This window comes from Crocodylus siamensis, chromosome 1 (assembly GCF_052110815.1).
Source record: "Crocodylus siamensis isolate JL-2025a chromosome 1, ASM5211081v1, whole genome shotgun sequence".
NCBI classification, from domain to species: Eukaryota; Metazoa; Chordata; order Crocodylia; family Crocodylidae; genus Crocodylus; species Crocodylus siamensis.
In genome coordinates, this window is record NC_143395.1 from 204,521,816 (window position 1) to 204,548,263 (window position 26,448).

The 26,448-nt window shown below is 44.6% G+C and overlaps 1 long non-coding RNA gene across 1 annotated transcript in view; it reads left to right on the forward strand.

Annotated features, from left to right (window-relative positions):
- LOC149873925 (uncharacterized) overlaps nt 1-26,448 on the forward strand; it is a 62,427-nt gene that overhangs the window by 18,535 nt on the left and 17,444 nt on the right. The window contains exons 2-3 of the long non-coding RNA XR_016439891.1: nt 8,055-8,182; nt 10,426-10,530. This is a non-coding gene — a long non-coding RNA (uncharacterized LOC149873925). The remainder of the gene's footprint in view (nt 1-8,054; nt 8,183-10,425; nt 10,531-26,448) is intronic.

Consider the following 26,448-nt stretch of genomic DNA (forward strand, 5'->3'; position numbering starts at 1 on the left):
GGGATTCCGCATTTGGTGGGAACTGAAAAGACAAAAAAATCCCTACAAAGAAACAAGCGTATTGGCGCCAATTGTGAAAACACTTTCTCTGTATTAACAATACAAATGTCTTTTCCAGATGTTCTTTCAAATAGTTATTGCCCTGTCAATATGTTTTCACTAGGCTCCAAGTCTGAGAAACTTCAGTTATCGATTTCAGTGTCAAAGTAATTGAGTAGGAAAGGATTGTGACTTGTCATTTGTTTCTTGATTTAATAATCAATAAACTTGCAGCTCTTTTAGTATAGAAATGGCTTCTCGCCCAGATGTCTCATTAGGACTGATACTTAAAATATAGATTTGACCTCTTTTGCAATTCCCCCTGCAAAGCAACAGTTCTGGTAGCTACCACTTCTTGAGGTCAGTAAATTTTTTCGCTTCAATTTTCCTTTCTTTAGTGATGTCACCAGTGTTCAGTTTCATTGTACTTTCTCTGTGTCAGTGTAGTTGCAGATTGTTCAGATTTTCAGCGCAAGGGGAATTTGAAATCTAACTTCGGCTCTGCCTGGGGACTGATAGAAGCATGTGTGTGCTTACTACTAAGTGCATGTATGAGCATTTACAGAAGTGGAGCCTATGTTGGCCTTAGCGTTTATTCACACTGGCATGAAAGATGCATTTTGAAAAAGTGTTAGCTAGAGCTGTTGTGAAACTCTGCTGTAAATGAAGCAAACAATAGTAGCATGGGGGGGGGGCGGTACTCAGGTACACGACAGCCACTTGGCACTTACTACAGCACCACTCATCCCATCTGCACACAGGTTTTTAAACCACCTAGTTAAAGTCTTCTGACTAAAATCTTTTTCAAGGACACTTTTTTTGACTGGATGTAAGCTATCATTCCCAACTGGACTTTACCCAGCTCCCATTAACATCACTGGACCTTGGATCAGACACTGGGGTGGATGTAGTGCATGGAGTCCTTCAGTTTGCTTTACAAAATGCAAAGGAAAAACAAGCCTTTCCACTGAAGACTGTCTCTTGTTGCAGTTGCACTGTGTGTGGAAAGAGTTTTAGAACCATATATATTTGGGTGTTTGTCTAAAGAGCAGAAAGTTTCAGCAACAGCAAGTTCATGGTCCTGCAGTTTGCCCATCAGAGATTGAACTCCTACCTCTCTTTTGCCCTGCCTATGTGCTTGTACCACTTCTGATTAGATGGGTATAAATATCTGCACGCACTTCAGGACAGTGGATCATCAGAGGGGAAGAATATTATGATTAATGGACAGATATGGTGTGAAACCTGGGGGCTGTCTTCTACTAATGGCTCAACAGAGAAATGTGAGTCAGCTGTAACCCTGGGCAAATCCTGTTTCTCCTTCATCTGCAGCTGAGCAGCTACTTGGATGCAGTGACACCTCTATGCTTGCACTTCAGGGCAGGACAAGGAAGGACATTTCAGAGGGCTCATTCTGCCATGTGCTAGAAGCCTGGCTCCCCAAGGACTCCCTGAGCTAATGCTTATAGAGGGGCAGATGAGTCACTAGCCATGGTTTTCCATGTTCTGGGCATACTGTAGGGCCTTGGAGCACAGTGGCTTTGGGATGGATCTGCTGCTATCTGCAGCTCTCTTGTTCTGAGGCATGCAGGGTGTTTTCTTGGATGGAATTTTGTTGCTGCTACTATTGATATACAAGCTACTGGGGTCTGCGTGTTCTGGAAGGCTGATGCTAGCAAGCAGTCTTCCAAGTCAATGCAGAAAAAGGCTATTTGAGTCCATGTTTGAGTGCAAAAGCTTGGAAAGTCTTAGTGTCCTTGAAACCAACACTAGTTGGTCTGATTAATGGTCAGTCCAACTTAGTGAACCTTGCTCTTGATAAGTTGTGAGGCATTAAATGTAACTCAAGCTCCCCTAAGGGGGACAAGGGACAGGTCTCACAATGCTCTGTATTTATACCTCCCCATCTCATACCAATTCTTATCTCACTCTCTCTGTCAAGATGTTCATCTCTACTTGTTTCTTTGCAAAGTTTACCCAGCTACACTTTGTTTCTTGTTATCTCTGCCTCATTATTGAGTTTGTACTTTTTTATGTTTGTCTTCAAGTTTTTCAGCTGCTGTTTTTCTTACTCTCTTCTTTGAATCAGTGTATTTTTGCTCATTAGTGTATTTGATTTTTTTTCCCATTCTTATCAGGTCATCCAGTGGTCATGGTGCCCATTTCTCCCAGGCTGCTTTTTGGCAACTTAGCTTACTATAGCTTAGCATAACTGGAACTCCTGCCTTGATGATGTGCCACGTTGTCCTGCTTTCAGCATAGTTATTGGCCGCCTGGATGCAATAATGTTTTTCTCATCGCGATTCACTCTTATCATCAGTGTGCACTCAAACAGCGTGTTCCACACCCAAGTATCTCTCAGGAGGGGTCACTTTCTGTCTCCTGCAGAAAGTGGATGTTTTTTAAAAGTTGTTTTTGCTGAATGCAGAGGAGTTTTATTTGTTTCATAAGCAAGAAATGATTACAATCCTGATTCTGAAGTGCAGAAGAATTTTGCATGAGCTCAGGACCAGTGTTGTGAAGTTTGCTACCTATTTGGCAGAGTGAAAGAACAGGAAGGATTTTAAACTAAAGTACAAGGTCTGCCTGGTCCCAATATATTTGAAGTGTAACAGCCATACTTCTTTCACCATACTGGCTTGTGTTGCCAGCTCTGGGCTTCTTGATGCACGTACCATGTTTTATTCTTTCCCTAACAAAGCAAACCAAGAGCATTTCCCTGCTTTTTACCAGTGCAGTTGTCCACAAACAGGGCACTTACCCATGCATGATGTCTGAGTGAGAAGGACTTGATGTACTCTGTCTGCAGTCTCTTCCCATAGTACAGCTTACCAGGCCAAGCTGCCCTTAGCAAAACCAGTACTTGTTGCTTGTTCGGGTTCATGCAGAGGAGGGAATGACTACAGCTTAAGGATGCTGTGTGCGTGTCAGGAGGCATTCTGCTCTGAGCCACAAGTGGGACTCAGTGAAGGGTGATGTCCTAACTCCTTTGCCCAGCTAGCACACATGTATACCCCACTAAGCTTGAAATACAGGGGGGGTCAGGAATACTGAGAACCTTCCCCCCATGGCTCTGCTGGCACCATGCACAGAACAGAAGCACCGAGGATGAGGCAAGGCCTTTAGGGAGACATTGGTTAGATTATCCGACATTTTGTTTGTTTAAATAGCCACTGTAGTAACACTAGAGGGCAAGGGGAAAGGCTTCCTCCCAACCACGGATATTTTGATTTTTCAGAGAAAAACAAAACCCAAACTTTCAGTCTAAGCCTAAACCATTTTATTTGATGTGGTGCTTCAAGAAAGTTGAAACTGGGGGGCATTATACCTTGTTCTTTTCCAGGGACTGGGCTCCCTAATGCAAATACTCCTCCCCTGATGCAGTATTATCTCCCTTGCAGATCCTCTAGCCATGCAACTGGGCACTCAGGAAACAGGAACAGTGGCAACTTCAGGTTGTCACCACGCCACCAGTGCATTGTGATTGTGATGGTGCAGTTGACAGTGGCAGCCATTTTTTTCACCCCTTCCCCTGCCCCATTCAGTGTCAAGGGCAGTTGGCCATTGCCATGATGCATCATGGAAGAGGGAGGGAAGAATCCTTTTTCTCCTTTGCAGTTTTCCAGCCACTCCCCAGGCCATATGTGTACATATAGGTCAGGTACTCATGTACATGACTGCAAGTACCATAAGAATGGTGGATAGGGGGGGACTCTCCCATGTTGTAATCCCAATAGTTAAGTGGGTCAAGCACTTGCCCAGGAAGCTGGAGCCCCAGGTTGTAGGCCTTTTGTTCCTAGAGGGGAAGCAAACCTGAGTCTTTCTGACTTCTCAGCACAGGGCTCTAAACCCCAGGCATCAGACAGGACCCTTTGAAACTGAACAATTGCCCCTTGCATTTACTACCTGTTTGATAGAAGTGATGCAATGAGAAAGTTTGTATCTCATTAGGAGCAGGGGTCAACTGGAACCCAGAGTAGTCTAGTCTACCTTTGAGGGATGACAGGGTAAAAGGAGGATCCAGGCCCAGGGAACTACAGACCAGTCAGCTATACCTCAGTTCCTGGAAAAATCATGGAATAGATCCTCAAGAAATCCATTTCTAAGCACTTAGAGGAGAAGAATGTGATTAGGAACTGTCAGCATGGGTTCACCAGAGGCAAGTCAAGCTTGACCAACCTGATTGCCTTCTATGATGAGATGGCTGGCTCTGTAGAAGTGGGGAGACCAGTGGATGTGGTATAGCTTGACTTTAGCAAGGTTTTTGATACAGTCTCCCATAACATTCTCACAGGCTGGATGAAGGGACTGTAAAGTAGATAGAAAACTGACTGGAACATCAGGCTCAGAGGGTAGTAATCAATGGCTCGATGTCTAGTTGGCAGCCAGTATCAAGTGGAGCATTGGTGACTGGTGCCACCTTAGTCAGGGGAGGCACGTGCACCCCACCCCCCAGCGACTAGTCAGCAACCGGGTGGGTTCCCCCTGAAGCCAATCTCAGTGACCTGGGGGGGGCGGATCTTGCTGATGGGGGGTTGGGGAGTCCCCCACAACAAAACTTACCAACCAGTGAGCTGGCCGTGCTGCTCCCAAAAGTGGCCACAGTGCTCCCAGAAGTGGCCATGGGGCTTCCAGAAGCGGTCATGGCCTACATCTGGTGCTCACAGAGGAGACATTGGTGCTCCTGCCTGCCCCCCTGCCCATTGCCTGAACGGGGAGCATGGCCTGCTGGGGTGCACTGATGCTCTCAGTGGGTGCACCCCCTACATGTTGCCATTGAAGTGGAGTGCCCCAGGGGTCAGTCCTGGGGCCAGTTTTGTTCAGTGTCTTCAGCAAAGACTTGGAAGATGGCGTAGAGTGCATCCTCATCAAGTCTGCAGATGATACCAAGCTGGGGGAAGCAGGAGATACACTAGAGGGTAGGTTTCAGAGTGACCTAGACAACTGAGGATTGGGCCAAAAGAAATCTCCTGAGGTGCAACAAGGACAGGTGCTAAGTCCTGCACTTAGGACAGAATGAACCCATGCACTAGTACAGGCTGGGGACTGACTGGCTGGGCAGCAGCTCTACAGAAAAGGACCTGGGGGTTACAGAGGACAACCTGAATATGAGCCAACAACATGCCCTTGTTGCAAAGAAGTTTAATGGCATACTGGGCTGTATCACTAGGAGTGTCACCAGCAGGTCAAGGGAACTGATCCTTCTGCTCTATTCAGTCCTGGTAAGGCCACATCTGGAGTACTGTGTCCAGTGTTGGGCCCCTACTACAGAAAGGATGTGGACAATTTGGAGAGAGTCCAGTGGAAGGCAACAAAAATGGTGAGGGGGCTGGGGGACATGACTTATGTGGGGAGAAGCTGAGGGAACTGGGATTATTTAGTCTGGAGAAGTAAAGGCTAAGAGGTTATATAATAGGCAGCCTTTAACTACCTGAAGGGAGGTTCAAAAGAGGAGGAAGCTAGACTGTTCTCAGTGGTGGCAATGACAGAACAAGAAGCAATGGTCTCAAGTTGTAGGAAGGGAAGTTTAGGTGAGATATTAGGAAGAATTTTCTTATAGTTTCATAGTTTCATAGTAGCTAGAGTCGGAAGGGACCTAGGTAGATCATCTAGTCCGACCCCCTGCCTTAGCAGGAAAGAGCACCGGGGTCAGATGACCCCGGCAAGGTGCTCATCTAACTTCCTTTTAAAAATCCCCAGGCTCGGAGCCTGCACCACTTCCCCTGGAAGCTGGTTCCAGGCCCTAGCCACCCTGACTGTGAAGTAGCGCCTCCTAATATCTAATCTAAACTTACCCTCCGCCAGTTTGTGACCGTTATTCCTGGTCACTCCTGGCAGAGCACGGGGGAACAGGGACTCCCCCAATACCTGCTGATCCCCCCTGACCAGTTTGTAGCAGGCCACAAGGTCCCCCCTTAGCCTTCTCTTGTGGAGGCTAAACAGGTTCAGGTCCCGTAGCCTATCCTCATAAGGCCTGCCCTGCTGACCCCTGATCATACGAGTGGCCCTCCTCTGAACTCTTTCCATATTGTCCACGTCCCTCTTGAAGTGTGGCGCCCAGAACTGGACGCAGTACTCCAGCTGCGGCCTGACCAGTGCCGCATAGAGGGGGAGGATCACCTCCCTGGACCTGCTCGAGATGCATCTGTGGATGCATGATAGGGTACGATTGGCCTTCTTGACTGCCTCCCCACACTGCCGGCCCATGTTCATCGTGGAGTCAATGACGACTCCAAGATCCTTTTCCGTCTCCGTGCTGGCAAGAGGAGAGTTCCCCAACCTGTAAGTGTGGTGCCGGTTCTTCCTCCCCATGTGCAACACCTTGCACTTATCAGTGTTAAACCCCATCCTATTCTCATCCGCCCACCGTTGCAACCTGTCAAGGTCAGCTTGTAGCCTATTGCACCCTTCTAGTGCACCCACATCCCCCCACATCTTAGTGTCATCAGCAAACTTGAACAGGGTGCTTTCTACCCCCTCATCCAAGTCACTGATGAAGATGTTGAACAGTGCAGGCCCGAGGACCGAGCCCTGCGGAACCCCACTGCCCACATCCTTCCAGGTCGAGAAGAACCCATCCACTACCACCCTCTGGGTGCGGCCCTCCAACCAGTTGGCGACCCATTTGACCGTGTGGGCATCGACACCACAGTCTCTCAGCTTTTTGATGAGGACAGGGTGAGAGACAGTGTCGAAAGCCTTCCGGAAGTCCAAAAAGACTACATCCACAGCAACCCCTGCGTCTAATGATTTGGTGACCTGATCGTAAAAGGCCACCAGGTTGGTCTGACAAGACCTGCCACTGATAAACCCATGTTGGTTGCCCCTGAGCTTACTCGGAGGGTAGTAAAACACTGGAGCAGGTTACCCAGATTGGTGGTAGAACCTCCATCCCTGGAAGTTTTCAAGACCTGGCTAGACAAAGCCTTGGCTGGGATGACCTAGATGGGGATGGCTATAGCCCCCTCCCAGTCATGCATAGCTTACTCCACCTAATGAGAGTGGCAGTATTATCCTATCAAAACTATCCAGTCCAGCCTGGTGCTCTCAGTGGGTGCCATTGAAGTGGAGTGCCCATGCAGGAGGTGTACTTGAATCCACATACAAGCTGTAACCAACCAGAAACCTCCAAGTAACAGGGTTAGACTTCAGCACAAAAGAGGAGGGTGCCTCTTCTGTGTTTCATCCCTATTTCCCAGGTGACTAGGGTACTTACCCAGGAAACAGAAGACCCAGGTTTAAGGGCCCCTCAACCAGCAAGGGCTTGAACCGGGATCTCTCTGACTTTTCAGCTTAGTACCCCAGCCACCAAAGGTAAGGTATTAACCGGGGCTCCTCTCCACTATTTTTTAAGCTAGTTCCCTGGGCAACCCAGAGAGGAAGGTATGTGGGCTAGAAGGTGGTCAGCAATCCAAGAGGATGTGTGAGTTGGTGAGATAGCTGCCACTGAATCACAGAAAATTAGGGTTGGAAGGGACCTCAGGAGGTCATCTAGTCCAACCGCCCGCTCAGTCTATGCACATACCTTTATACATCCATATTGCAGGGAAAGTAGAATCACTACCTGTGCATAAATGGCAAAAATGCCAGTTAGGCAGCTAGAAAGGAGGGGCAGCTAGAAGTGGGCAAGGAGGGGCACAAGGCAAATGACCATTATCTCTCCTGAGGCACTGAGGCAGCGTTCACAATTCAAATTGTTTTATTTGTCTATGACAAAATGCTGAAGCTCAGGTTAGCAGAAAGCAGAACATTCTGAACAAAAAGCTGAAAACAGCTATTTTTTCCATCCCAACACCCTTTTGACAGGGAACTTTTGAACAGCCCGACTTATTTGCACTCAATGTCTTCTTAACATTGTTTCAACCAGTAACTATGTTATCGACAAGAAATAAATTTAACCTGGCTTAAATACACATGAAAAGAAAGAAAATAAACAGTTAAAACAACATTTTAAAAAAATCAGGTAACTCTAATGTCAGTGCCCTCACCTCTCATGCTCTTTCCTCTCCTATCAGAAAGCCTTTCCAGGGGAGATCTCTGGCCTTGACATGCTCCATGATGGGGCCAAATCACCTTGCAGGAGAAAAGTGAATTAGTTCTGAGTTGGAGGTGTCAGACCCTCTTCGCTGATGTTTTGAACTGGGTAAGCAAGCAACCCTTATTTCTCCACCTAATGAGAGTGGCAGTATTATCCCATCAAAACTATCCAGTCCAGCCATGGTTCCAGTGGCTAATCTGAAGATGCATCCTTTCATCATCAGATTCTGGGTCCTGGCCATTGAATTCTGCCACTTTGCCAGAATGTCTTGTTTGAGTACAATCCCACGATACACTCACTAGAGCATTCATCCTCAGAATCCACCTTTTCCCGCTATTTAATTTTGCACAGATGTCCTCATGCTGAATCGGTGCCTGCACATTTCTCTCACTGGCAGTGTGCAGAAGATGTAAGCACAAATTAGAAATAAAACGGCAGCTGAACAGCGCAGGAGAAATAATTTATTTGCTCGTAAGTTGCCTTAGGTAGGAACAGCCCTGGGCCCCTGTCCCCAACTTAACTGGGGACAGTGGCAACAGTGACTGTGAGGAGTGGGTTCCTCCCTCCTTGTGCAGCTGCTCCATATCAGTTCCCCAGTGTCCCTCACTGGCCCTGAGGCTATGCTTCACCCCAGTCTTCCATGGTCTGTCTCATGGGCACCATGCTGCATTCCCTTTGCTAAATCCTGGATCTACTCATGTAGAAAGTGCACTCCAAATACCATTCTTTAGGTACAAATGTGACTTCATGTAGCAATCAGGTGTATGTAATGGCTTTTTTTAATATGAAAACCCACTTTGGGGTCCTTCCAGTACTTTAAAATTAAACTGTGATCTGTGCAGCTGCTTCTTTTATATACAAACCACCAAGGAGGGGTTAACACTAGTCACGCAAGCTTGTAATTTAGGAGCATTCTCCCCCACCATGGTAAATATTAAGCCCAGAAATCTGTAGGTCAGAGTATGGCATAGTTCTAACTTACTGAATTCAGAAACAATGCCTACTAACACAAGAATACCAACAAAGAAGCACCATAAAGGACTAGTTTTCATGATGCTTATAACAGTGACTGTGTTTTACATGGGCCGTTAACAGTACAGACACATTTTTCTTCAAAGGCCTAAAGTTTTCATCCCTCTAAGAGCAAGTTGCATGACAGTTATAACTGTCTACTGATAAGAGACCCCCATTTTAGCAAGGCAAAGCAAGGAGTTGTTTTTAATATGTGTAAGGTTCCTGGACAGTGTGCAGGCCTATGTGATATCTTTGACAACTTAACAGAGTATAAGCCAACACCTCAAAAACCCCCTAACTGTATCAAATATGTCATTGCAGGAGTAGTTTACAGTTTTGTACTCTGTTTTGTTAAGGTCATATAAGATCTAACTACCCTCGGGCAGGTTTCTTAAATTTTGTTATTTATGAGATGTTTACTGTCTTCTGTGTTTTTCCTTTTGAATCATTCCACTTGTCTTTGATCTTAATATGAAACCAGAGATAAACTTATGGTTAAAAACACTTCAGAGCACAAAATTAATTTTTTACTTTTTTTTCTTTGTCGTGTATTTTATAAATTTTTTTTAGTTCTTTGAACAGCTGTCTCCATCTTACTTTACAACATTTTTGTACACATCCTAGGTAGAGGCAAATACCATTATGACAAGGGCAGATTGAAAATTTCCCATCAATGATATTTGAAGGATATCAAGTTGGGGTGAGATTCAAAACCTGAGCTTTAGCACTGAGGTGACAATTTTGGATTGCTGAAAACATTGTTGAAAGAAAAATGTCTATTCTGACTTTAAATATAACACAGACCAAACACCTGAAAACTAAAACATTTTTGGTGTTTGACTAGATAGTTTTGGTGTTTGAGATTTTGCAAAAGAGAGAGAAACCCATTTTTTTCCAGAGAAACATTGATGAAAATTGATTTTTAAATGTATTGTTTTAATAGTTTCTTTTGGGAACAGAAGGGAAACATTTTCTAGTCAACTATACTTATGAGTACTTGAGGGGAATAATATCTGCCCATAAATGTAATTATTTTAGCATTATATATGAAACTTTAAATGGTTGTGAGAATTCCTCATCAAAGTCAACTGAAGGTTTGCCTTTCACATTGGTAGAGTATGATTGGGACCTACATGAGTAAAAGGGCTTCCTTACATTATGTGTTGCTCTGACACACTTGGGCTCCTTTCATTAGCTTCCCATCTGATACAGGGGTGACAAATGAGGATTGCACCTATGTGTAAGACTTTTCCATGAATGCTGCAGGTAATATGCATTTGCAAGGGTTTTTGCAGTCCTGCATTTCCACATGCTTGTCTCTGTTCCTGTTCCAGGTTTCTAGGTTGTTTCTGCCTGAAGGTCACAAGTGGCTGCATGGTGTCTTGTTCACAGTCTCCTGGACACAAGCTTTATGGGGGTTTCTCCAGGTTCCCAGAAAGGTGAGATGCTTCCTGCCAGTTTCCAGAATCCACTTGTGCTCAGTCTCAGGCTTCCCTCCTCCTTTGCTGGTAGCCTGGGATGTTGAAACTTGCTACCCTCCCTCAACACTATCCCTAGCTGTTTGTTGAGAGCAGGGTGGGTAAGGGTACCCTTACATTAGTGTCATTACATTACCTTTACATTACATTAATGTAAAGGTATCCTTACATTAGTGTCACCCCTCTGTCACCCCACTTAGTGCTAGCACTGCTGAGGCTCCTTGCAGCAGTCTGCACTGCCTGGTTCTGAAGGGGGTGGGGGCAGCACAATGAGAAGAAGTCTCCTTGTGTCAGAGTGAACTGAAGCCTCATCTTTCCCCGCCATCCTTTTGAACATGCGGGTTTTCAGGGGGAAAGAGGTGTGGCTACAGCCCATGCACTCATCGCCCATAGGTGAAGCAAGCAAGTTGCATACAGCAAAGGAGATTTTGGGAGACAGACAACACCAGCAGTCATGGTGTTAAAGCTTGGAGAGCCAGTTCTCTGTCTTTCCCAGGTACCTCTTCAGCTGGTGAAACCCATGAACATTGCTCTGGAACTGACTGCTTCTGTGCTTCTTCCACCTCTAATCAAAAATAGGTGGTGGAAGTCCAGTAGGCCCTTGAGAAGTGGTTAGGAATTGATCCTATGAATCCTCTAGTCAGGATCTCATCAGTCTAATTTCCTGGGTAACCTGGAAGCTGTCAAAACAGTCAAAGAATGTAGAAAATAAATTGAAACGGTAATTTACTGGGCGTGTTTACATGTTCATTAATGTGGCTTAGATACTGCACATTAAGTTTAGTATTTCCTTAATAAAATACTAACTAAATGTTCAGTACATAAAGTTACTGTGCAGTAGCACAGGCGCATGGTTATTTAGTGATGCTTACTGCTCATTAGCCTAATAACACTGTGTAGCAGGCTATTAGCATGGCTTTTGCCGTGACACACTGCTACGCAATGTTATTAGGCCAATGTACATTAAGCGTCTCATGTAGATGTGCCCACTGAGATGCAAGAGAAAGCAATAATATCTAGGTTTGTGTACCCATGTTAACATGTGAGATTAAGGAATCAAGAGATTCAGGGATTAAGAAATAATATATGTATTAAGATATATGTTATAAAGAGCACTTTGGATTTGGGTACACTGGCAATTTATCCAATCTTCAGTTGAATTAACCAGCCAGCTCACAGAGAATGAAGTCTCTTTGGTTTCCAGTTAGTTTCTACTCACTGGTGAACCTGTAGCAGTGGGACTGGGAAAAGTGTCCCTGTAAATTGCAGCAGTAATGTGATCACTAATCCCTTGTCTGGAAGGGACAGAGGCTCGACCCTTCAAGGTGCATGTGTACGTCTGAGCATTGCCTGCCCTGGCCTTTTCCTGCGTGCTACTACTTCTTTTGGCAGAGCATGTTTGCAGGATACTTGTACCTTGGCTGTGGAACCAGATTTGTCCCATGTTACAAAGGGCTGGATATTTTCCAGAGTCTTGACTTCTGCAGAGTGATATTTTGCTTGGTAGACTCTCATGGGAAATGCTACTGACAGTTAAATAGTTCCTGGAGGCTGTGAGGTTCACAAACCCGTGGAACTGGTTTTGTGGAGGAGGAGATGGTTCACACCTTAGTTTCTGCTCGTGTTTAGCTGGCAGTTGTTTTCTCTCAGGGCTGGCTGACTTACCAAAGCATCCAGTCGCATGCTAATGTACAGCCAGACCTGCACAACAGGGTGGGCCAGGCATGTCACCAAAATGAGTGAAAACACAGCCTTTGAAGAATATAGGGGAACACAAAGTGAGACCTAAAGAGGACACATTTGGATAACGCCTTTCTTTTTAAAGGGGACTTTCAAAGTTCCTTCATAGAGAGCTACAGACACCACCAGGGAGTGTGGCTCAAGACTTCCCTGTGTTGTAGCAGCAATGAGCGTGTGGATGCCTAATGAGCCATTACTACCACCCCCATCAGCTTCCCTCCGACTGCTGTCTTAAACCAACACAAGTGGTTTTGATTTCTCTGTCAGGAAAGAGGATGTACCTGAAAGCAGTAATTAGGCTGGTAAAGAACCACACTGTGGCCCACAGGTCATCTGCATCCTCCTCTCCTGGTGCCTGTTCAGAAGCACTGTCCTCTGTGAACAGTCCCTTGGCAATCAGGCAGTAATGCTGGTTGGCAGGGTTAAGGGTGACAGAGCCTGGCTCAGAGAAGTGACTTGCAAGTACAAGGTGGGAGACGTTAAACTCTAATAACTTTAACATAAACAGGTTCTGTGCTCAGTTTAGGGCTTTATTCCTTGAAATAGAGCCAAGCTGGCCACAGAACAGCCTGTCAGTTCCAATGTAAGTTTATTTTGCCAGCATACTGAAATAATTAGAAAGAAGAGACCTTTTTTTTTTTAAACTGGAAAAAGGACAATGAGACCACTTCAAGCATACTTGAATCTCAAGAGGATATTTTTACAGCCCATCAGAGAACTTGCAGTGGTGTAGCTATTGTCATGTGCAAACTTAAATAGCAAAATTAATCTCTTTGTAGTGACCTCAAAGGTTAGGCTTGTCACAGAGAAAACCCTTGGGGCCACATCCTCAGCTGCTGTAAATCAACTGATCCCCTCTGAAGTGAACAGAACTGGGCTAAATTACACCAGCTGGGACTCTGGCCCTTCAGACCAAAAGGACAAAAATTTCCTTTTCCTTTTTCTCGTAGGAAGTTTATTATAGTGCAGGAGTAGCTTCCTGGTTTTTGGAAGCCTTTCTAAGTGCCTTAAAATCCATGTGCCTACTCCTGTTGATGAGAAATTATATCTTATAGTCCGGTGTACCTAATGTATAAAGCTGAATATTTAATGATCAGGTAAGCGTTCTTCGTCTTTGAGCCTGGAATTCTCAGTCATGCTTTAACAGGAGTTAAGCACCACATGTGAACTACACGATTCTACCATTAAGTTAAACAGAGCACATGGATGTTAGGGTTAAACATAATTAACAACAAAGTCATGAGTCCTCGAAAACTGAAGTGTCTACATTAGAAATTGTTTCCATGTTAGTTAAGCGTGTTAAACAGAAGTACATATTCAAGTCCCACCATCCTTCCCTCCTCCCTTGGTGAGGTGGTTCTCTGCTGGGCCGAATTAACCCACCCGATGAGGAAAGGTATGTCTACAGCTTCCCCAGTTCTCCCAGAGAACACTGCTCTCAACCCCCCCACTCCTCCCATCAACACCACCTTCCCTTATTTGCTTTCACAGACAAAGCAGAGAATTCTTTGTGTGTAAACTGCACCAGGAAAAAATACCAAAAAAGGGCTCCATAGGGACTGTATTGTGGGAGTTGTTTTTGACTTCCAGGCTTAGACTTGGAAATGGGCAGGGATCTCTGTAAGGTCTTTGGAGAACTCAGTAATAGTGAATGTTGTGTAGCCATGGAAGACATTAATAATCTTTTATAGACTGGACAGCAAACACTATCAGTAACAGGAAGGCACAGATAATTTTGGAGTAGTTGGCTGATAGATTTCTCTGTCAAATGGTCACTACCAAAAAGAGGGCATACTATCTTAGATTCAGCTTTGGCTGTAACAAGGAACTCTGAGAAGGATTCATTGTGGGTTAATCTAGGGTTAAGCAATTATGGGTTAATTCAGTTTAAATTGTAGAATGGAGAAGAATAAGTCTGTGATAAGGGTATGGGACTTAGCACAGGCCACCTTTGAGAGATTAAGGCAATTAGTTAGAAAGGTTCCCTGGATTAGAGAGAAGAGGCATGGAATTACTTAAAGGCAAAAGTATGTTTTTTGGAGCATGCATCCCTAGAAGATGAGTAAGGATGAATATCTTGCTGGGCTCAAAGGCTAGAAATAGAGGTCACCTTTGTGCCACCATAAAATTGTGGTATAAAATTGTGCCACTTTTTTGCAGCATAATGTCTATATTCTCCAGCTGCCCTGGGCAGGCACTCCTGGGACGCCTGGGACCTGATCCTGCACTTCCCTGGAATTCTCATTCCTGAGGCACACAGTAGCAGGTCCCATCCTGTCACAGCTTATCTGCTTTGTTAGGTGATGTCTGTTTATAGCTAAAGAATGCAGAAGTAAAGTGAGAATGGCGAAACGCTTCACTGAATTAGACATGGCGAAAATGTACAGCAAAAGCTTCTTTAGTTATATAAATAAAAAGAGAATGAGGAGGGAAGAAGAAGAGGCAGAGAGCGAAGATAAAATAGGTATGGCTTTGCCTTGGTCTTCAGTCTTCAATACAAATGTTCAATAAGGATGCAAATACAACTGAGTATTTGTGGGATGGCTGGATAATCTTCAGCCCAGAGTACTGAAAGAACTGGCACATGAAATAGTAACTCCTTCTACACAGATCTTCAGTGAAACTGTCAACTTGGGGATATAGGGCTACTGGAGAACAGCAACCATAGTGCCTCTTCTTGGAAAAAAAGGAGGAAGAGCAATCCAGGAAAATACAGGCCTGTTAGCTGGACTTCCATATAATGCAAGGTTGTAGAACAGATGTTGAAGGAAAGAATAAATGAAGATATGGTGGCAACAGCAAATGGAACAAAATGCAACATGGTTTATCCAAGGCAGGTCATGTCAGACCAGTCTAATATCTTTCTTTGACAGCATAACTGATTTAGACAAAGGCACTTCTGCAGATCAAACCTATCTAGAATTAAACAAAGCTTTTTGACATCATTTCACATGGGAAATTATTGGCCAAAGTGGAGAAGATGAGAATTAATACTATAATCACAAAATGGATAAAGAGTTGGCTACAGCAGATTATGCTGAAAGATGAGTTATCAGATTGGAGAACAGTTACTAGGGGTGTTTCTCAGGGATCAGTCTTGGGACACATCCTGGTTAATATTTCCATCGGCAAACTCAGTGTGGGAATGAAATGTGTGCTTATGATTCCTAAAGATGACACAAAGCTGTGGTGTATTGTCAGAACAGGAAAGGTTTGGATTTGTTACACATGAAGATTTGGATAACTTTGTGGAGTAGAGTACTGGAACTTGTCCAGAATGTAATCGTGTGAAGTGCGAAGTTATGCACTAGGGACTACTAACAAGAACTCTAGCTGTAAATTGGGGGTTTACAGAGGAAGAGAGAGACTTGGGTCAGCTGCAGGATGACCATGAGCTACCAATGTGATGCAGTGGTGAACAGGACGATAACATTATTCTATGCTCTATGGGTGTATTCAGTAGACACAGAGGTACTGGTACCATTGTACAAGGCATCAGCATGACCCCTTTTAGAATACTATGAGCAGTTTTGTTCACCAGTGTTCAAAGAGCATGTACTTAGACCAGAAGAGGTACAAAGAAGGACCACTAAGATGGTCAAAAGAGTGAAGAATGAATGTTAGGTGAGGAGAATTAACAAAGCTTTGCTTACAAAAATGAAGATCAAGGGGAATGTGATTACTTTTTAACTATATGTTTACAAAATGAACATCAAAGAGGGAAAAGAGCTGTGTACTTTAAAGGAGAATATCAGTGCAAGATCAAATGGCTACAAACTGATTATGAACACATTTAGGATGGAAATTAGAAGTAAGTTTCTAGCTGGTTAGAGGAGTGAAGTTTGGAATGGTCTTGAATAATTTCAAGATGAGGTTTTGACAAGCTTATGAAAGCAGTAGCATAATAGGAAAAGAAGGTTTGGGGATCATTTATTGGTGCACGTGATATGTGGGTTCAAGCATTTGCAGCCATCATGGCAAAATGAGAGGTAACTTTCTCTGTAAGGAAATTGTATGCTACAGAGCTTCTGTTGATTACCTGGGGAGGCAAGGAAAAGAAGTTCTTTCTTCATGATGCTTTATAAGCCTCTGGTCTTTTTTCACCTTCTTCTAATGCACTGGATGCTGATCACAACAGAGGGTGGGAATTTGGTTGGGTGCACTGGTGTTCCTACTGGTACTGAGCAAAGGACAGGGACAGGGAGGTTTTGCTGCCTTCCGTGGCATGAAGGATGCTAGGATCCTCTGACCCTAGCAAAATGCTCTGTCATTCCATTGGCAAAGCACTGATGGGGTCCTTGCCTCCTTTAGTATCTATTTATCCGTGTCAGTTTAGGATGGCTTACTTTTTGTTTTCCTAAAGTACTCTATGGTTGCATGCAAAGTGTTGGAATGGCCAATATTTGGGACTCTTGGGACAAATGGTAGCTGCAAACTCAAGGGACAAAACTCAATGGCCTGGGAGGCCCCTTCCAGTGTTTCCTCTTATGTGTGCCAAACCTGGCCCTAGAATGAGACTGTAAAGTTGTGCAGAGGGTGTCTCTCTCCTCCCCACCACTGCTGCTCTCAAGTATTGCTCTGGAAACAGGTGTCTGGAAAGTGGCTGGGGGAAGCCCTCACTCAGGTTTCCCTGACTTGTATCTGGATTGAGGTGAGGGAGTGGGAGTAGGTAGGCAGGTTGGGCTCTAGAGCCGTGCTCTCTTGGAGTGCTGGGGAAATAGCTGCACACCAGTCCTGAGGAGCCTGCTTTTCAAACGTGCTGAGCACCCAGGTCTTCTGGAGTTAAAGAAGTGGCTTTTTTCATCCCAAAATATCACCCATGACTGGGAACATGACAGAAAAGTGGCACTTGATAACCAGTGCTACTCAAAATGTCCCTGCTTTGGTTTGGATGTGGGTTGTTATCCACTGCGCCCATATACAGGGTTACCATACATCCCGGTTTGGCTAGGGCAGTCCTGGATTTGGAGCCCAGTCCCGGCCAGCTGGTGAAAATTAAAATGAGTGTCCCAGGCTCGGGGTGTGAGGTGGGGAGGTGAAATGACAGGAGCTATGAAATAGGAAACCCTGGCAGACAGCAAAATTGCACTAAAATAGGTTAGCTTGATTAGTGGAATGACTATTAGAAGAGAAAATGATTGTTAACATGTGTGAAGAGTCATTAATGGGCCACTTACACCCTCAGCTACCTGAATAGTTATACCAGAGCTTCACCATACTGCCCATCACCCCTGCAGCAATGCCACTGACTTGGGGCAGTAGGGAGTGGGGGGGACAATGCCCTGGATTTCACTGGGTCTTTCCTTGTCTGGCAAACAAGCCTGTCTCTGCATCTGTTTAGTGGCACACCCCACAGTGGGTGTTAGGATTCAGGCTGGCTGGCCAGTGATATATGTTTATCCATTCTCCTTGGTACACAGCTACTTTGTGAATGTGACAATATGCTCAACAAAATGCTAATTCACGGTGCTGCCTAGGCTCCATTTCGGAAGAATTAGGTGGTTTACTCCACTCCCCACTCTGTGAATAGTCCCATTGGTTTCCTGATGCCTGAGGTTAAGCATATGTCTTAACTTCTGAAGGATCAGGCCCTGAATTCATTCCAAAAGTGCCATGTGGCCACCTGGTGGGGATGCAGTGTGGTGGTGCTCAGATGTCAGGATATGTACCTAACCAGCCAAAAATGTCATTTACAGGCAGTGCTGTTTGCTTCAAACATCTAAACCCCAACCCCAAACCACAAACTCTAGGGAGCAGCATTAAGCTGCTACACAATACAGGGCTCCAACACAAACACCTCAAATATTTCACCTGCATAGTAAGTCCTCCCACACACATGCTAGGCACCAGGTGCAGCTCCTATATGCTACATGTCGGGTCACACGGTTTCTTCATTACTGAACATGTTCCTGGGGCTTGTTAAATAATTTCTAGCAGCATGTTATGGTAGGAGCAAACTGGTATCACTGTATCATTTGAGACTTCTAATGTGTGATGTTGGTAGGTGCTGAGCTGGTTACGAATTTTTTGGTGATAATTTTTTTTTCATTGGAACATGCTGGGTTTTTTTTTAAAATGGTTTGAATAAAATATGTTAGTTTTGATGGAACATCTGATGTCTAAGATGGAACTGCTGTTGCAAGCCAGAGCATGCCACCATGGAGTATCTATCTGCCAGCTTGAGGAGCATGGCATTTACCTAATGTGGTCTCAGTTTTAAATTGCTCTTCTGCCTTACTCAGAGCAAGTGCTCAAATCTGAGTTTCCAGTATCCCAGGCACTTGCCCTAACTTGAGGGTAAGGAGCCTCCCCAGCCTGTTGGTTACTTATTTATGCAAAATGAAACAGCACCCAGAACAGAGATGGAGTGAGAAACTCTGCAGCCTTGAGCGGAGGGCACTTGCTTTGGAAGTAAAGCAGTAGGGGATTTGGTTGACAATTGGAAACAACTGATTGCTCAAAAGTCTGATTTACATTATCCCCTGTAAATGAACCCGTGTCCTTGAATTATCATGTTCATTATCACGTTCATTATCATTTGCAGCATTATTCCTTTAAAGTGATGGACTAAAATGATTCGCTCCATGGGTGTGTCACAAACTCTCTCATTTAAGGCCTAATACTGAAGACAGTGGCAAAGCTCCTGTTGTCTTTGGTGCCCCAAATGAATAACTTCACTGTGTTCCTGGGGAGTGTAAGGGGGTGGGAAACAGGTTAGCCCCTTGTTACTGAAAGTGGACAGGTAGCTGATTGGGTAAACAGCTGAAGAAGAGGGCAAAATACAGTCTCCAGGGAAGGCTGACAGACTGCTCACTCAAGCCTGTGGAGGGAATAATAGGAAACCCCTGTACCTAGTGCGAAGAGGCAGAACTGCAGGGGCAAACACAAGGTGCAGAGCAGAAAGCCTAGTGATAGATGGTGAGCACCACTTGTGTTCTGTTGGAAGGAGAACAGAGGTCAGGTGACCAGATACAGGAGGAGTCAAGGGCTATATAAGCCTGCCTGCAGAGCCTGGGAGGCAGTCTGGCTCTGACCTCTGCAGAGAGGGGCACACCCAGAAATGTGCTGCACTGGGTTTTGGAAGTAGTTCAGAGATAAATACAGTCTCTGGGCGTGGTACCTGCATCAGGCAAGAAACCCAAGTGGGAGTACATAGAAGTAGAGAGAAGCTGCACCCAGAGGTAAATCCTTGGTTAGGGACAGCCCATAGACAGAAGTGGGAAGGATCTTGGGAAGGACAACCCTGAGCTATAGCTACCAGTAAGGAGAGCCTAGGGGAGGACAAATGCCAGGCTTCAGTTGGAGTGAGACTGGAGAACTGGTTTGTAGCTATGAGAGACTACAGAGGGAGGGAAGTGTCTGAGGGGCACTATGTTTAGATCCCTGCAGGGAGTGAGGACTTAAGATGGGTGGAAGCAGAGAGAGAAGCTAAGGTAAAAATAGTCTTCCATGCATGTAGGACTCATTTAAAACCACTGTTTTACTCTTTGACCACTCTTCATACTGTCACTTCCAATTGTTACTAGTATGTTTCAAACTGGTGGCCTGATAATGCACTGCTAAAGTCAATGGGAAATTTGTCATTGTCTACAGTGTGTGCAGAATTAGGTCTTAAAGAGTGTGATGCCATGGGGTAAAACAAACCAGCCATGAAACCAATTCAACAGGGGAACTATAGTTAGGTGTAAACCTAGATACTTATTTGCCCAGAGATGTTAAATACTGTATAACCACCCAAAATCTTTCCATTGCTAAACTAGTCACATAATGGCCTGTTTCAGGAAAACGAATAAAACAGACTCTTGTGTAAAATGTTACTTACAACCTAGTAGCTGGTAAAACGTATGCTAAAATGTTGGGTTTCTTTAATATGAGAGAGGGTGTATATGAAAGCCGCAGATAATAAGACTAACAGATTCAGCTCTTCTGTCAGGACCACAAACACCAACCCTTATCAGATTGAAATGTCACACACCAAAGAAACCCTGCCATTCTAAGTCAACACCTCTGGGTCTCCCAGTGTTTTTTTCCCCCTGCCTAAATCAATCTGTAGATTGCAAACTTTCTGGGGCCACATCTTGTCGTTTCCAGCCTGGAGCATATTGGCAGTACTTAACAAATAATACAGTTAGTGGCTAGCAGTTGGTTTGTCTTGTCATTGTGGCTAAGTGCATAGTCACTAAAGTAACCACAGCACCAACAACCATAAGATTTAGGAACCTGTTGTAAAAATGTTGAAAGAGTTAAAACTGCCACAAACGTGATTATGCTAAGCCATCATTGCAAGACAAGCTGCTGGGCTCTGAAGTTGTGCGGTACATATTCTACAGTACAGGGTGGGTAAGTAATAGAGAGGACTAGATGAAGTGTTTATGAAAACTTTTACCTACCCCAACTGAAAAAGAAGCAGTTCTCAGGTCCTGAGGGTCCTCGTAGCTCTTTATCCCTCCTATAGGCACAGCTGCTACCTTCATTTACATTTAAGGTTGTCTAACTGTTCTTCTGGTGTAGTTTAGTACCCACCAAAGTGTTGGGGCTGAAAACCCACTTTATGGAAATGGGAGGCTCCTCCCTAGCTTGCTCCTGTGGCCATATGGCTGAGGGCAGGCAAAACTTGGGGGCATCCAAACCCCAAGCCTCCTGCACGTAGCATGTCTGCCAAAAGCCGTTGGAAATATCTGAAGCCCCTGGTGGGGTGGAGGATGTTTGCTGGTTTCAGGGCCACTAATGGTTCTGGACTGACTCATGGATTCAGACTTGATTTGGCTGATTTGGCTTGGAACACCAACAATTTCATTAAAAAAAAAGAAAAGATTCTTATAGTATACACAGTAAGACTCTATCTTGAATTTCTTCCAACTTTGAAGACCTGGAGAAGGGCACCTAATAACCAAAAGTTTGTCCACAGTCTTCCAGTTATACAGTTGGACCGATAAAGATATCACACAAAAGCTTGTCTCAATGCTTCCTGAACCATCATGACTACAAAAACACTCCAATCCTGTTTCTAACTTTGCCAAACTTTAAGGACCAAGCCTGAAATTTCCCCCGACCATTGGCAACATGTAGGGGATGTATGCGAGTACATGTGCACCCCCTGCGATTGGCTGCTGCTGCCGCTGCCATCAGTGCTTGCAGGTGATTGGCACTTGCCAACCCCCCTCCCCCTCCCCACCAACATCATCATCAGCATCTGCAGGCAGTCGCCAATCAGCACTGGCCGCCACTGACAGTGCTGGCAGCATCTGCGGGTGGTTGCCGACTGCCAGTCGGTGCTTGCCACCCCCCCAACACTGCCATGGCCACGCCCCTGCCACGTCATTGTGTCCTCCCAACCTCCGGAGGCAGATGCTGTTCGTGTCCCTGACATTATCTTCCTGAAGCTATGTTTTTCTGAAGTTTCAGCCTAAACAGTAGTCAATCCATCACTGAGAATAAGATTAGGGGAAAATACACATTTTGCTCACGTGAGAAAACAAAAAACCTCACGATCACTTAATTGAGAAATGAAATGGCTGCTACCAATACCCAAGCTGATGAGCTTAAAGCTAGCTTGGGTATGACTGCATTACTCCGCAGTCCTACTTTTGACTATGGGGTGAACATTTACTAGTGGGGAATAACTGAAGCCAAGCACTATTCTCCAAAGCGGCCAGGAAGATGGCTTTGTAGATTCAAAACCACTCCTCATATTGTCCGTGGCAACAACAAAGCATCCCTGTGAAGAGACCCTTTTAAGCAAGCAAGCGATGTCTTGCATTATCTGAAGTTTTATGGGTACCTGCCTAAAAAGTCCACTGCACTGATTCCCTTTGGAAACAACTAAGTCATGAACAAATAAGTGGAAGGGAGGGCTGGCAAGTTTTGAACCCTCTGGGGAGGAATGTGGCACCCAGACACACAACAGTAAGCTACCCACTGGTGTGTGCGTAGGTGCCATTTCAAACATGCTTAGTATGTACATTTTTGTCAATGGTGAGATCTTTGGATGGATAACATAAGAGTCATGACTTATACCTGCAGAATCTGAATAATATAAGCTGTGACCAGAACCTATTGCATGAATCAGATTTCCTTTCTCTGTTGCTTCAGACTGGTAGGTGGTTTGAGTCAATTCTTGGGGGAGGCAGGGTATTACAACACACACAATGTGCTGAATTTTGCCTATATTAAACATTTATAACTTTGCTCCATATTTTAGCTTATTTTTTTAAGCAAGACCTTAAATTCTGGGAACTTCTGCAGAAATCTTGGGAAAACCCTAATTCCATAGGCTCAATATATTTTTCACATGGGTTGATTTCCCTTGTTCTTGACTTCGACTTCTGTATAGTAACTGATATTTTAAAAGAACGTTTTCTTGTTTTGTCAGAATTTGACACTGTTCTAGATGTTGTCTGCTTATCCTCTACTGAATGTCTTAAACCCCATTTTCTTACACAGCACATTTCATGCTCAACAGATTTTTGCAAACAGTTACTGTTTACCCCTCCTTTGTCAAGTGAGTAATTTCTCATCTTGGTTTTAATCAGACAGCCAAACCTAGCTTGGTTTATTTTTTTGAAACAAATAAGAGCTGTGTTGCTCTCCATGCTGAAATGATAACAGAACAAAGATTCAGTGAAGAAAAACCAAATATTGTAGAGGTACTTGCAACAAGTTAGTTTCAGTGTTTCCATAGCTCAGTGCCAGTTGTGCCCCTAGAAGTGAGGCTATCTCATGTCCTTTATTTCCAGGCCAGACTCAAGGTCTGTCCAAAGGAGACCCTCCAGTCTCCAGTGGCAGGGTCCATGCTCTTTCCACCAGCCTGGTTAGGCTGAATAGGAAAAACTTCTGTGAGAAGCCACAGAGAAAATGAGCTGGCAGGAGCAGGAAGAAGCAGCTGGAGCAGGGGGCCCTGGAGGCTAATGGTGTCCTCAGCGTGTCCAAGAGCACTGTGCAGGTGTGACTCTGTCTCCCCCGCCACGTGCTGATTGGTTCCAGTCCCCTCCCTTTGACTGTTTATCTGACTTCTCCCAACATAATAAATCAAGTCAGCAAAAAGCTCTGTGCCCTGGGTATGCTGTTTGCACCACCTGCACTGTTCATCCTGCTTCACCTAACCATGCCCATCCTAGATAGTGACATGGTGAAGGTCAGACCTTGTTTCTGATAATCCATGTCTCTGTTTTTTGGTTTACACTGTCCTCTTAGCCTTCTGTCAAAGAAAAATGACAGGAGGATCCATCCTACATTTTGAATGGACAGCTTATCAAATGGGTCTCATTTAGGCCCTAGTAAGTAGAGCAGAATCTGACACTTAAGTTGTTCAGGGAGAGGGAAAACTCTTGTTTTATGTGTGGGTGTATAGATTGCCCAATTCTCTTGACCATAATACCATGACTATAATACCAATTTAGGTGTTACCCTGCCCTGCCTTTCTTCCAATTAATTATTATTGCTGTTGTTTATTACTGGGCCCTGACTTGACTGGGAATAGTGTTAAGTCCAACATTTTTGAAAATCTCACCCAAAACATGCAAAAAGTGGTTAATCTCTTTCTCAGCCAATTCCATTCCAGTTCAGTGTGGCTTTTCTCCTTTTTGCAGATAAATGGTCCTTGCTCCCCTGGGTATGTCTTTCTATTGCAGCCAGTGCCATTAGAATTGTGGTTGCCCATTGATAAGAGGATAGAACTCAAAACATTTCTTCCAAAGAAATACATGCCCTAGTGCATTTCCTACATGCTGCTTGCATTTGCTTTAGCATCATCCAGGGAAATGACAATGAAACAGTACAGTCACTGATGCCACAGAGCTGTTTGGAATGGAACTTTATAACTATGCATAACACTGCAATGTAGATCATAGAAAAAAAGGGCTGGAAGGGACATCACAAGGTCATGAAGTCCAATCCATTGCTCAAGGCAGGATCTTCCTTGACTTAGCCATCCCAACTAAATGTCTGTCCAACCTGCTTTTGAATATTTCGAAAGATGGAGATTTCACATTTCTCTAGGCAGCCTGTTCCAATGTTTGACCACCCTCATAGTGAGAAAATTCCTCCATATCTCCAAACAAAACTGCTTCTGCTGAAGCTTGAGGCCACTGCTCCTACTCCTGTTTCCTACAGTCACAGAGAAAAGCCTGTCTTCATTAGGGCTGTCTGAAGCTGCGGTCCCTAATTTGATTCGGTGGAGATTTGGCCTGATTCAGTGGCTGAATCCCCAAATCTGGTTCGAATCAGAGGACCCTTTAATCTGTCTGATTTGATTTGGGGAGGTTCAACGATTCGGACATAGACACAGCTTTAAATGTTTTTTCTACGTACCTATAGGTACCAGGCAGCTTGTGAGTGCTGCGATACTGGGGTAGATGAAGTGTCCCACAGGAGCATGGGGGGCTCCTCAGAGTGCTCAGAAGCAGACCTGGAAATGGATCAGAAGCACTTCTGGCACACTTCCGTGTCTGCTGGGGGAGCAGGGAGGGGGGCCCCCAGTGTGCTCCCCAGTGGACCCAGAAGTGGACCGACTTCTGGCCCAATTCTGGGTTCGCTGCCGAACGTGTGGAGGGGTCCCCCCATGCTCCTGTGGGACTCTTCATCCGCCCCAGCATTGCAGTGATCATGAGCTGTGCTGGTACCTTGAGGTATGTAGAAAAAATATTTAAAGATGTGCTTATGTCTGGAATGCTGATTCTCCCAATCAGCATTGAATCTTCAGATTTGGATTCTGCCAAATCAAATAGGGATCAGTGATCCAAATCAATGAATTGAATCACTGTCCCTGATTTCGGCTGAATCCCTAGTCTCCATCTTCTCTCTAATTGCCATTCAAGTATTTGAAGACTGTTATAAAATCCTCCCATAGTTTCTTCTTTTCCAGACTGAATAACCCTACTTCTTTCAGCCTTTCCTCATAAGTGTTGCCTCCCAGGCCCTTAAACATTGTTGTCACTCTGTGCTGGACACTTTCCAGCCTGTCCATATCCTTCTTGAAGTGTGGGGCTCAAAACTGAACTCAGTACTCCAGGTGAAGCCTCACCAGTGGTGAATTGAGTGGAAGAATCATGTCCCTTGGTTTGCAAATGACACTCCTGTTAATAAAACCCAGTATGCTATTGGCTTTTTGCAACAAGAGCACACTGTTAGTTCAGATGCATCTTATAATTTACTGTAACCCCAAGTCCTTGCAGTACTGCATCATTTCCCAGTGTGTATTTGTGAATGAAATTATTCCATCCCAAGACTTTGCACTTGTCTTTACTGAATCTCATCTGACAGACTGGAAAAGTGATCTACAGTCAATCCAGGTCATTCTAGATACTAGCCCAACCCTTCAGAGTGTCTGCAGCTTCACTCACTTGGTGTCATCCACAAGTCTGCTATTTATGCATTCAATGCCATTGTCCAAATCATTAAGGAAAATATCAAACAATCCCAGACCTGGGAGAGACCCCTGGGGAGCCTCACGTAATACCTCCTCACAACTAGGCACTGAGGCAGAGATGACTGCTCATTTAACATGCACCTTACAGGTAGGGTGGCCATCATGGAAGACAGTCCGGTTGTCCTCTGTCCTCTATTGATACGAAACCAGACACCTTTATGTCCTCTATTTTTCTCTTCAAGAGGACATAAAGGTGTTGGGTTTTGTATCAATACAGGACAGAGTAGTAGAAAACCGGAATGTCCTCTATGATGGCCACCCTACTTACAGGACTTTCATCTAGTCTGTATTTCCTTAGCTTGTTAATGAGAATGTTGTGGGAGACAGTGCCACAGCTTTGCTGAAGTCAAGGTTCATTACATCCATTGGGATCCCCCCATTATCCACCGGAAAGCAGGTTATTCAGACATGACTTGCTCTTCACTACACTTCAACTTTCTGTACAAAAAAGGCATTGAGTAAACACATCTAAGATACATGGATGATTTATTTTTGAATAATATCAGCAGTGTACTCCTCTGGAATACATATATTGAATAAAACATGCAAAACTGGACCATCATTGATATTATCCCAGATTTATTACTGTGTCTGGAAAACAGATTCAGCAGATCAGATAAACTCATCCTTTGGTCTACGTAATCTATGTTTCGCTTAGGGTAGGAGGTGGGAAATGAAGAGGGCTTGAAGGCATCTTTTGGCCTTCACTAGAA